The 13,621-nt window shown below is 42.8% G+C and overlaps 1 long non-coding RNA gene across 1 annotated transcript in view; it reads left to right on the forward strand.

Moving 5' to 3' along the window:
* Nucleotides 1-1,149: 1,149 nt before the first annotated feature.
* LOC147731016 (uncharacterized) overlaps nt 1,150-13,621 on the forward strand; it is a 414,276-nt gene continuing 401,804 nt past the window's right edge. The window contains exon 1 of the long non-coding RNA XR_015308618.1: nt 1,150-1,551. This is a non-coding gene — a long non-coding RNA (uncharacterized LOC147731016). The remainder of the gene's footprint in view (nt 1,552-13,621) is intronic.

A 13,621-nucleotide genomic window follows, 5' to 3' on the forward strand; every position in this document is an offset into this window, starting at 1 on the left:
AAAGACATTGAAAGACCCATAATTAAAAGCTTTCCTAATAAAATAGGTGTTTTTCAATGCACTGTGAGTCTTTAATGTCTGGGCCTAGCCTCAATCTGCCCAGAATCATCAATTGACCCTAACCTGACTAAAAGTGGTCACCTGACAATCCTACAGTTTCAGTAATACCAATGGTTTAGACCTCTCATATATAACTTGCTTCTCTTTGGTGTTAGGGTCGACTGAGATGGGGCCGGAGCAACACGGAGAAGCTGCCTACAAAACATCCTTGATAACTATACAGCACTACTGCGGGCCCTGGGTCTTCTGGATGAATGTTATTAGGAGAATTTTTATAGCACCTAATCACTAGTGAGGGTATCCCGCCCTTAGAAGGCGTGTGATGCTGGCCTAGTGGCCTTTTCCGAAGAACCAGGTCTTCAGCTTCTTGCACAATTCAAGAAGTGATGAGGAGGCTCTAATGTGGTGTGAGAGGTTGTTCCGTGCTTTAGGAATGATGTATGTGAAGCTACGACCTCCTGCTCAGCTTTTGCGTATGCGTGGTATGTGTGGAAGTGGGAGTCCAACTGAGCAGAGGTGCCTGGTGGGTTGGTGCAACTGCACGTCTCTGTCCCTGTGTTGTGTAGCGCTTTATAAGTGTGGGTAAGGAGCATGAAACAGAGTGTGCTTATGTATGTGGAGCCAGTGTGCTGTTTTACATGTGGGGTGATGGGAGACTGTTGTGGGAAGTTCAGGACCAGTTTGTCTGCTGGGTTCTGGATGGCCTGAAGTCTTTTTGTGAGTGTCTTGATGATTCCCACATTGAGGGTGTTCCTGTTGTCCAATCTGATGACGTCTGTCAGTGTCATCCGTGTCATCCCAAGCCCTGTCATCTGTTAGACCATCATCCGATCCACGTTCAAAGATGGGCTTTCTATCAGATGAGACAGATTTTGCATCTCTGAGAGGATTTGACCCAGACTTCGGGTGGCTTTGAAACGCCTTTCTTGTTTTGAGAATGTGTAATTGCAAAATCGGAACATTTTGGGATGAAAGTACATTTAACCAAAAAGTATGTGAGACAATCAAAACAAAGATCTCGTCAGTTATTTCCGGCAGAATCAGGGTTAAAGGCCTAAGGCTGCATTTGCTGTCTCCGTTTACCCCTCTGGTGCGCATGAAGAACCCGGCACTGGTGTTCACGCGGAGCGGCTGGAGCGAAGGGACCCTTGGCTCTTCGCGGCGCACTGCCAGCCGCGGGAAAGCCTTTCATTTTTTATTAGCACTGCAGGAATGAAGCAAAAGGAGGTTTCCGAGCAGTTTATTTTGTTCCTCTTTAAACAATCTCTCCGCTAGACGGACAGCCGGCCCGCGAGTCTGAAAAGCCCTCGCTTCGCCGGAGGAGCCGAAAGCAGCGTTGACCTTAAATGGTAAAAGCTCCCTTGAGTGAAAGAGAGGCTGGCCTCGAGGAAAAACAGGGAGAACTGCGTTTTGGGTTAGTTATCCCAATAACTGAGGGGAAATCTGCTCTATCCGGCCGAGAACCAGATCTGGACCCGGTACTTCTTAAAGGTACAGTGCATTACAATTGTCATGTATTTATTTACACTGTAGCGCTCTTTGCATTCACTGACATTCATCTAAAATGTATAAAAGATGTGTGCAGCTGTTTCGAATGGGGTATGGAGAGGCAGGAGATAAAACCACACAAGTAAAAGATTGTTGACGTATTCCTCAAGTTTACAAAGGCATATATATGTGTACTATACAAACGCCAGCAACGCAGGGGGAGGTCTTGGAAGCAAACTAGCTACATTTGGAATTCGTTCCATCTCAGTATGTGCGTGTAAAATGTTTGTTTTACATATTAATACCAGTGTCTTCGAAATGCAAGCATGTGGTTTAGTAATGTGGCAAACAGTGGCGCGTGATGTGTTGTCAAGAGACTTCTTGCAGCCTTACCATACTCCATGTATGTGTGTAGTGTCGAGAATGTGCTTGGCGCCACTGTCGCACCACTGCCTTCTGGGGGCTTTCAGGGACATAACATGGATTTCGGGAGACAGTGGACACCAAACCCAAGTCTTTTGTACATAACATGTTTGATGTCCCTGGCTGAGTTCTTGGTGTTGACATGCTGGCAATCACAGGAGACCAACAAAAACTTCATGCGTAGGGGTCAGAGTGCATTTTTCGTTACATCACTATGATTTTATGTCCAACATGAAAAAACGAAATCTATTTTGAATATCGACCCAGTGTTTTCATTGCAAAAACAGACAGCTCTGTTTTCATAATCAGAAACAGACGTTTCATGTTTGCCGGCAGTCAGTATAACCCTGCCTGTCAGACTGCATTCAGAGAGAATACATGTGAAGCTCACTGCAACCGAGATTCTGGGAATAATGCTCGCAATTAGGTAAAAGAGGTTTGTAAATGCCAACTGAACCTTAGGTTGCAAGAGGACCATCGACCAGATGTATTATCTTTCCGGTTGCAAAAAAAGTGGTTGTAATTTGCAACTCGACTGCTTACGATCAGCAGCATATTTTGCTAACTGACTAGTGTACTAACTAATAGGTCGATTCCCAAAATAAGGAATTGGAGGGAATGGGCGTCTGACCTACGTAATGAATGTTCATTAGGTAGATCATAAATTGTGACGTCGGTCCTGTGGATCTCAGTCACAGGGATCGTGGCTGTCGGACCATAATGTCTGCGATTTCTTTTTAAATAAAGGAAACCATTTTTTTTTAAAAGCGGGCTGATTTCCTTAATTAAAATGTGACTGCTTTAAAATATATGTATATCTATTCTTTTAAAGTTTCATTATGAGTTGAATATGGTCCCCTGATGCACCGCCTACGACTCCTGAAAGTTTTACCCTAATTCGCAAAGGGGAAGGTTGTAAGAAGTAATTCTTCCCTTTTGCGAATCAGTTGTCCTCCCAGCATGCGGCCGGGTCAGACATTTCTTAGTCAACTGCAACTGCTAATACAGCTTTATGCACATGGATAGGAATCACAATTGGGAAGGGATTTACAAACCACTCCCCTTCCAATTTGAGATTCGTAAATCATTTCTAAATCCATTGATAGATTCAGCTTAACTTTACCGTCTCCTAAAATAACTTTAGCACATAGCACAAAACTTGTTCATGGTTGCAAACCGACTAACTTAGTACATTGCAGGTTTTTGTGACTGCTAAACAGATTAGTACATTTGGCCCTGATTTCTGTCTGTTTAAGGGAGAGGCTATTCAAACTGTTCTCTTCAAGCACAGCTAACAATGTTTGGAACTAGAATGTTTAGGTTTTGTTTGCCGTTCATGAATAGATTTTGGATAAAATATTGTACAATGTTAATGGCCAGTGAAATGATGTGATTCTGTGCCTGCATCATTTACTGCATAGTTATGGATTTGCCCAGTAATTTGCTGCATACTTTGCAGATATCAACAAAAAAATGCATGTCGCTCAAATGGGTGAAAATAATACTGATAGAAAATGCTCTGCATAATGCAGCATGATTTGCCTTTTCATGCTGCATAATTTAGTTAGTCTTGCTGCATAATCTGGTCTCTATTACTGCATAGTCCTGTCGCTCTAACAGCAGTAAAGCTGCATAGAGTACTTTGGAGATTGACAATATGATGAGTAAGCCCATATTTCACAAGAACCTGTGGATTTTTTTCCAAATTTTGAAGATCCCTGTCAGAAACTGGGTTTCGTAAACTGTTTTTCTACAGTAAAAGCACATATACGTGTGCACACACACACACGTATAGTTTGAGAATCAATGTAGTTAGATGTCTTTTAGATCCACTGTACTAAACACACATACACATATTCATTACTTGAGTGTAAAGGTCAAATTCCATTTTATCACCACAATACAGTCAAACTGGCAGGGGAAAATCATTGTTTTCTTTGTCAAATATTGTATGTTACTATAACGTCGCACATGCTAGCCACATCTGCAATATGATTTTCACTGACTGAGCACATTTAATCACCAGCATGCTTGCATTTGTTAAAACCATATATTCAGGCGTGTAGGGTGATATTTATTAGTGATGTTGAGGTAGAGGAGGGGTCAGCATACCCCCACTCCAGGTTTCACCTCTTATCATTGATGGCCCTGCTGCAACTCAACAACAGTAAGCAAGGTCGTAATACTCTGCGCATCTGCATATGTGCTATGTATGTATGCACATATATATGTCAAAGGACAGATCAGATTTATTACAAATATCTGCTCTCAGGTGAAATGTGGAGATGTGAAAGGAACAGCTGCATCAGTGCATTTATGAGATCAGGGCTGAGAAAAATAAACTAGCTTGGTCTTCTCAATTACTTGTTCAGTTACATTGATACATGATTTAAATGAATATCGGATTTCAGAACCAGCTATGCATGTTAGTTAACAGCAGACTTTGGCAATTGCCCCCTCCATTGTAAATGTGGCAATTTAACCTTTATAGCGCTTGCAACCATTGCCTCTGACCTCTGTCGGGTTTATCTTTGCTTGCAAATTAGAATAAATGTGTGCCGCTGCCTAGAATTACAATGTGATTTTTAGTGCTGCAGTTAAATCGTGTTTAAGGGTTTCCATTTTTGACCTAAATGTGATGCCTGATTCCTACTTTTTCTCTGACGAAATAAAGCGGGAGTTTAAGGTGGAAGTTTACCTTATCTTGGTTAGCCGTATAATTCTACCGGGGTAGACTTTGCAAGCGCTGTGCCACACCTGAGGCCTTCCACTGCAGAACAGGACCCGTCTCTTAGATTTCCGCATTTCTTATACATTTTGTTGCATTTTACAGAGCAATTGCAGGATGCTGGAGGTAAAGTCCCAAGATAGTGCCTTTGCAGTGAGTTCTTAATTCCCGAAATGAATTTCTATTTAGCCTGTTTTGCTCAGACTTTTCCTCTAAATGACCATCACTGTTGGTGGCATCAACAGTCAGTGACATTTGCTTGTCAATTTAGATTCTGCTTGGCAAAGTATTTAATATGCCCCTTTTATACTTTCCAAAGTAGGGTCATGAATCCCACTGATACTGCCCAGAGGAATATTTTAACACAGGAGGCTTCATAAACAATGGTATTGATGTTCATATTTGCGATTATACTTTTGTCTGCCAAATGGGTGAAGGAGCAATTGTCCATTCTGCCTCCCCAGAGACAGACCTGCTTGCAGGGGAGACTCCTGTAAGGCTGGAGTACTGGGGACTGTGTGCAGGGCTCGACTGTCCAACGCTTGAGGTCAGCCGTGAAGCGCGGGCACACAGTTAATATATAATGTGTACTTGTGAAGCGCACGTTCACTCAGAAGGGCATCTTGACGCTGAAAATCAGATGTGTACTGTTACCCAACTCAATGTTACGCATTTTATCGACCTTAGAAGGATAAAAGTCTGAGTGGACCTGACGGGAATTGAACCTGTGATCATAAGGTCAAACATAGACCCCTATAGAGGACACATTAGTCCACTAAGCCACCAGACTTGGTTTTCTTACAGACACATATGATTTACTGTTGTAAAGCAATAATGCTCCTGGACACTCTGCCAGACTATGGAGTTTTTAATATTTCATGAGTTTCCCTCTACACTAGTGTGTAAAATTGACCACTTTTGATATTTTTGAAAAACTGTCACGCAAAAAGAATCGTTTGGTTCCATTAAAAATATTTTTTAAGGGGTGGAATCTAGCTCCCCTCTACTTAACCTCTAGCACCAAAACCTGAGATCTCTTGCTCATTGCAGTGTATCACTAGCAGGACCATATTTCCAGGGCTGCTATTACTGTACTCCTGGTTTATGTTTATCTTACAGTGTTGTACGCAATAGCTGTGGAATCCCAGAGGCATTTGTTTGTATCTGAAATTAAGATTGATTTTAACACAAGATTTCACAAAATAGGCTAATATGCAAACAAACAGTGATAAGAATAAAACATGAATTATAAAAGCGTTATCTATACTACTGTCATAAAGAGAGAACTGGGAACCTTTGAGGCGGGTAAACTCGGGAACTACAGAGCCAATCCAAACACCCAATACATCATTGGAATTGTCAGGGTCTGCAGAGTGACATAGGCTATATACCACCCAAAAATATACGTTCTTTAAAAAATATACGTAAAAAAAAAATAGTAGTCCCTTGGAAGTAGTGCCGTCCGTGTGCGCTAACGACGTGCATGCTGACATCATCAGGAGCGCGGGGAGGAGCGGCGGACAGGAGCGCGGGGAGGAGCGGCGGGCAGGAGCGTGGGGAGGAGCGGTGGACAGGAGCGCAGAGGAGCGGTGAAGTTTGCAGAGGCTGAGGAGCGGCGGCGCCCGCGGTGGGCTTGCAGCGTGGAGCGGATAGGAGGGGTGAAGTTTGAGGCTGAGGAGCGGCAGCGCCCGCGGTGGGCTGACGTAGGTGACTGTGGGGTTGCAGCGTGGCGCGGACAGGAGCGCGGGGAGGAGCGGGGAAGTTTTAGAGCCTGATTGCTCCCGGACAACGTCGGGACGGGCTGTGGAAGTTTGAGAGCCTGATTGCTCCCGGACAACGCCGGGACGGGCTGCTAGTATAGAATAAATTATGACCACGACATAAAACATAAAATAAATAGCCCCAGCTTTACCCCTTTCATGATCGCATGGAATTGAAGTCACTACATCTGCATAAAGACATAATGCAATCAATTCACAAAAGCATTTATGAGTATGGGAAGTAGTACCAGAGGAGTACTCTCCTACCTATGCTTGCATGCCCTAGGTCACCAGCCCAAAATATCCAACTCCCTCTCCGTAAAAGTGCAAAGAGGGCACAGTACTTTCTATGTGCACTAACTGTATAGAAATATTCACTGAATAGTCTTATTTTTCCTCCATTTTAGGCGGTTGGGGGCCAATTCACAAAGGCATGTAAGAGTACACAAAAGAAAGTAATACAGGAGTGCGTCCTTCCAAATGCCTTGGTGATAGGCCCCATTATCTAAAATGGGTGGCTCTAAAATACCCATTTTCAGGCCCATATGTTCATTTGTTAGGTGTAGACGTATCAAGGAGCGTAAAACCTTCTACAAAAATGCAATGCTGTTTGGACTTCACACTACAAAAATAATGTTTAACAAGTCAGCAAACTGAATTCGCTCCTGAGTGGGTTGTGGATCAGACAGTTTTTGTGGAGTGTGCTGTCTGTTGTTATGAGCTATTGTTTTTTGTTTCTGCAGTTCGGTCTTTGTGATCACACCTAAACAACGATCTTTTCCCGAATTTTATCTCTGTGTCTTCCACACTTCCAGAATGAAACATATGACCGGATATTCTCTGTTTAGAGAAAAGTCTTTAGACATACAGGTGTATTTATATTACACGACAGAGTTGTCAGTTAGGCATTGAACAGATATTCTTTTCAGTTCGCAAAGTAAGTAACAGCATTACAAACCACATACAGTGAAATGGAAATGCTTGAAATAGTATTATTGTATTGTAACACTTGTATAGTGCTTTTTTACCACTGTGAAGGCCCCAAATCTTTTCTGGGTGGCCCAGTAGGTAGCTGCTCACTACATTGTGCATGGCTGGTCGAGTATATGTTTTAAGAAGTGGTCTACACGGGAAGAATTTTGGTGTTGTTTATGAGGCTCAGAAGTGTGCTCCTATTGCTTTGCAGCACATATGTATTTTTATGCATGGTGTGAAGCGAACACATGTGTGAGCGTTATACCGAATGTACTTAATTGACCATATGTATCATAATTTCTTCTAATTTTGACTGAATCTATCCCCAAGATTGTCCGCGGTGAGTAATATTTGCTTGTACTTACTTATACCTACGACCCCTCCTGGGGTATAGGCCATCAATCAGGACTGTCCATTCATCTTTGTCCTGAGCTTTTCTTTAAATCTGACTCAAGGCTGAACTGGGACAGCAAACCAGCCCTGGTAAATATTTCCGACCGAACCCCAGGGCGGGGGGTCGTTCATAATTGCCAGGGCTGGAACGCTGCTGCTGCGCTTTTGTTTGAAGGGGCTGATTTTGCATCACTGCTGCAATAAAAACGTCCACCGCAGGTACAAAACTGGCTCCCACCCTTTCAGCCCACTAGGGAAACAACTGGTACCCACTACGGCCAGTCTAACCCTGATCTGACTCCAGGTATAAAGCATCTCCTTGCAGTCAGCCTCAAGGTTCAAGGTCAGGGCTTCTTTGGTGGTTTTGTTGCGGGTTTGCGGAGAGGGTGGTCTATCCAGCACCATCATCTTTTATCGATTTCTTAATGATCAGGGAATTGGAAAGTTTGCTGCCATAGTTATTTGTTGCTGATGGTGTTTGGCCAGTGGATTTAAATGCTTTTCCTCTAACTGGTGTTGATGAAGGTCTGGACATTGTTAGTGGTGGTCACTTTGTCCTCCAAGTTTCTGCTCCGTTCAGAAGGACCCATTTTACATTGGTGTTAAAAAGCCAGATCTTGGTTTGCAGTGTTAGGTCCTCAGACCTCCAGATATTCTTTAGCTGAATGAAGGCAGCCCTTGCTTTGCTGATTCTTATCTTGACGTCTGTGTCTGTGCCACCCTGCTTGCGTATGGCTCTGCCCAGGTAGGTGAGGACCTTAACCTCTTGGACTGCACCGCCTGCAGATTAACCGCTGTTTTGCTGGCCATGTTGGCCTTCAGGATCTTGGATTTTCTTCCTGTGGATGTTGAGACCATGTTGTGCTGATGTGGCTGCCACATTGTTGGTCTTCTCTTGCATCTGCAAATAGGTATGGGAGGGTAGGGCCAAATCATCCGAAAAGTCCAGTTCGTCGAGCTGCATCCAAGGTGTCCACTGAATCCCATTTCTTCTCCTTGCTGTGGAGTAGAAGAAATGGGAATCAGTGGACATAGTGAACACAGCTTGACGACCTGGTTTGTAGCCTGGTCTAAAGGGATGCCACAAACTAGGAAATGATTAGATAACACAAGAGCATGGGTCTATAGAATGCCTCTAGGAGCAGTGAAGATGTCACATAAGCAACTAAATGGGCCCTAAGCCATCAAGAGACATTACGTGTACATGGATTTAATGGGCCTACTTCGGAAGGAATGTGGAGTGACCCATGGTAAGTACAGATCAAAAGCAATCAAGGCATCACATTTATGTGGGTTCATGGGGCCCTCCAAGGAAGATAGTGGTCTGACCAAAGAAATCAGTAGAATCCAAAAATTCATGGGTTTGAACATCCACTCAGGAGTGGGGATATTGCCTGCCTGGGAAATCAAGAGGCCCTAGGAAATGTAAAACACACAGCATGCACATAGTTCTGTAGTTCTGTAATTTTCCTACCATTGATGAATATCAGCATGTATATTAGCCTTTCTTAAAGAACTATGCAATGTCCATCAAGTGAAAATAGCCACAAGAGGTATTTCTGTGGTTTGCCTTGGATTTTGGTTCTTACATTACTAATTGTCCTTTTCAGAGTGGTTGAATGATCTATTGGCCTGGTTCATGGTCCTAAATGTCTGAAATACCGGTAGATTTTAGTTTCTGCAGTTCATCACCATGGACCCTGCATTCATTGCTTGATTACCCACACCCTCTCCATAAATGTTATTTTCGCAGAATCAATTCCAAGTCACTTTCTGATGTTTAACTGACTAATGTTAAATTTTTACTGATTGTTCTGAACTCTAATGTGGTCCAGAATACAAGACAAAGATTGCATCTGTTTGGCTTTTACAGTTGGTTTATGTGAAAGGGACTTGCCCTTCTAAAAACTTCAATCTTCTCCCTCTGCATGTTGCTTGTAAGCACATCTTCAGTTGCAATGGGACTGTAACACTGACCACACAGGAAAACGTAGTTCTGCTCAAGAAAGATCTATTGAGCATTGTGTTCTTTCTTGCATGATTGTGACTGTTTCTCTTCTCATCACCAGGGAATGTTGATAGCATGTAAACAAAACTGAGATGGGATCCATTTGTAGGACTACACATCTAGTTTCATGTTATCTCTACTACTTTGTGACTCTGTGCCATGGAGCAGGGACGCTCGAGGGCAGCCATGCGCTTTATAAATCTCTCTTTTTCATTTCAGAACTAAGAATGGTGCTTTAGAGAAGTTGCATACAGTACTCAATTTTCAAAACCTGTCTTGCTGATGCCGTCTTCCCCTGGTGGAAAACTTTCTTCACTGAACAAACTGAAACTACAATATTAACATCCTAGAGAACTTGAGAGACACTTAAGCTGAGCCTTTTATACCGTAATGTTGTATTACAGTTTGGGATGCCCATCAAATGGCTTTGATTCTCCGCAGTGATATTTGATTTGACGATCCTGGGCATCAGTCCAGCAGTTTACTTATTGCAATTGTATCCATGGTGTTAGTTTTGATGCCTTGCCAAAGCAATCTCAGTGAAAATAATCTGTGCTGTCAGCTTGATATGGCAAAATCTAAGTCATCACTCAGGGCTCTCAAACCAGTAATTCAGTGTACACAATGAACATTCCGAAATGACCTGGGCAGATGTTTGTTGTGCACTAAGCAAAACAAAGAGCAGTGTCTGTCTTCCTCGTAGCCCTTTCCTAGGTGTTGTTCCTCTGGGGAAGTGATAGTTTTAGACTACTGGGAATTACAAAAGCAGCTCTGTCAGGTTTGAGAATGAACTTCCTGAATCGAGTCTCAGAAGCCAACTGAGTGCTACTGTAGTCCTCCTTAGCGACAACGCTTTTCATTCTAAAACAGTAGTGTAAAGGGACAATACCATCCTTCATTGCAGGAGTCACCTAGAACACAATGAAAAGCTAAGAATGATCTAGCAGATGTTCATAGCTCATTGGTGGCCTGCGACCGTGCAGCAGTCCCATGTTGTACGTGAAAAGACTGTAGTTGTCTCTCACCATGGAAGTTTTTGACCTGTTTTATGATAAGATTCTTGAACTGTGTAATCTCCTACATCAGTGAGGATGAGGGGAGTGAGTGATGGAGGAGCGTTGCTATGGTTCCTGCTCCCTAAATTGTGAAGCCACTCTGCCTGCTCCTCACCCTTCTGCTCTGCAGTAAATGCACTCCAAAGCAGAAGCTTAACTACAGAAATAAAAGATTTACACCCAGTGGGTAACCACACATTTGTTTCAACCTCTTGAGTAAGCTTTGACCACATGACATAATAAACGGGGAACCGCTGGTGTTTCATTCAAGAAGCATCGAGCTCATGCTAGCTGGTGGCGAGCTTTACCATTCAGGAATTTTCTTGATACTAAAGAGATGCTTAACCCTGGCATCTTTTCCATTCAACTAGAAGTGATGATGCTCAGCTTCACAGGAACGGTTACTTTCAAGTTCTATCTAAAAACTGTAATGAAAGAAATAGTTGCATTCTTATCAGTGTGTATATACACAGCAAAGAGCAGACACTTGTGGTGCCAGTTATTTACTACTACATGTGAAAATGAACATTCTCACCATACTTTGGCAGAATCATAATGAATGACACATCCCACTCTGCAGCCCCCTCGATTTTTAAAACATGGTGGTGTCTGTCTTGCGGATCTGTTTCATCATCATAACGCTTCCAATTGTCCTTGTTATGATTGCATTAATGGGGAAGGAAAGAAACTCGCTGGGATATGCCTTCCTCCTGGATCATTGTTGAATGTGGACAGACATCTCACCTCTTTTATCTTTGGAAATGTATTGCTGTTCAGGACTGCTGTCTAATCATTCATTATCCACACAGACTGCCCTTGCAGGGCTTCTAGTACTCTCTCCACACAGGCCAGAGCCAGGTTTCCCACTCAGTAGAAGGGGCACTTACCATTCTTACCTGCATAGTCTGCTTTATTAAGCTTGTACTAAATCCCCAATGAGTTCCATATACATATGCATAATAGCTTCTGAAACATAAACAAACATTTAGGCCATACACCTTTTCCTCCTAAGCGTAATTACGCGCAGACTCCACATTACAAGAATTCTATATTTTGATTTCCTGTTTCCTTTTCTTTTCAAGGAATAGTAGTTTCCACGAAAAGTCTTTCCATTCCCACACACCCTGTCAAACTGGTGTATGTTGATGTACTGCATTTTTCAGGTTTAATTTTGGAAATGGAATTAGAGTGGAGAGGGTATTGTGAATACTCATAAGACTGTGACTGTGTGGGTGTTCACCTCATCTGTATTGATTTCTTTTGTCTCTTCTCTTTGTAACACTTATGACTGTGGAAGTCTTGAATGCCTGTTTAGTGTCTGCATGCACGTGCAGATTACAGGGATTGTTTTGCATTTATACAGTACACCACCCCACACGACATCCAAAGGCTTTTTTTCTCATCTATAAAGTAGTTTTGTAGTCAGAGTTTATGATTTCTTCAATGTAGACACTCTTGTGCCCCCCCCAAAAAACGTTGTCATCCAGTTTCACAATGTTTTAACTTGTATACTAGGTACATTACTGATTAGCATTCAGGTTTTTATATCTGTCTTAGTATTTCTAGTGGGCCTCTTGCCATTTATAAAACATTTCACTGGGTGCAAATACAATGGTAAACGTATCAATCTTGCAGCAGCGTAGTGCTATAGTAGATGTGACTGATCATGCAAATCAGGTCTACAAACCACCCAAATCATGAAAATCTACATGTGGTATCATATCCTTTGACTGGAAAGGTACCCGTCCTTTACAAAATACCATTCTTGAACTGACTTTAAACACATTGGATGTGTGCCGTACAGTGCAAAACACTTGCAGTTTGTGAAAAGGTAGGAGAAATAAAAACATCTCATTAAGGAGACGTCAGTTTTAGGAGCAAAGCCACGCCTACCAATTTTAATAGATATAACTATGTGTCAAAAACCATGCGTTATTGCATGTTTTCCCCTATGTACCAATCTTGGAAACATCGATGCAAAATAACACAAAGCAGTGAAAAGGGCTATTTATGTTACTTTCAGGGCTACTTTCCAATGCATAAAAGTAAATACTTTATCAAGAATTTGAGCTGTTTGTGTCACTTTGCCTCTCTCCGCACTGGCATAAGGGGGTAGATTTATCCAGCATCTATACATGTCTACCAAATAAGTCACCATTACAACTTGAAAGTGACCGGAAGAGACTGAGAATGAGCTAGTACAATACCCTTACCACACCAGTACTTAGCTCGTTATAAAAGAAACATTTCATTTTAAGGGCCCATGTCTCATCCACATGATTCTACAAAGCACCCACTGCAATTTCTTGCTAGAGCGTTTGGTGAGCACACCTAAACCTGCTCGTGCCCGTTTCAGCAGTTGTCCGAGACTCAGTGGAGGGCCTTTTCAAGAGCTCATCATTGTACTCCATTAAATGTAAATTGATACTTGTATAGCGCACTACTCACCCGCAAGGGTCTCATGGCGCTTGTACGAATACCGCTGTGGAACCCATCCTGGCTTTCCCTGTGAGGCGTCCACTCCTGGGCACCCCTAAGGTGGAGGCCAGGCATCTTTAGTGTTGTGGGGGCCGTTGTGGAGATTAGGCAAGCTATTGCCCAGAGTTGCAGAGTGGGACTCCATGATTGGAATAGGCACCGAGGCGAGAATTATCAGGTCCGTGGAATTTTGAGCCCAAGACCCGCCGAGGCGGGGAATTGAACCCTGGTCCCAGGCTAGACCTCTGCATCA

Source organism: Lissotriton vulgaris, chromosome 2_1 (genome assembly GCF_964263255.1).
Source record: "Lissotriton vulgaris chromosome 2_1, aLisVul1.2, whole genome shotgun sequence".
NCBI classification, from domain to species: Eukaryota; Metazoa; Chordata; class Amphibia; order Caudata; family Salamandridae; genus Lissotriton; species Lissotriton vulgaris.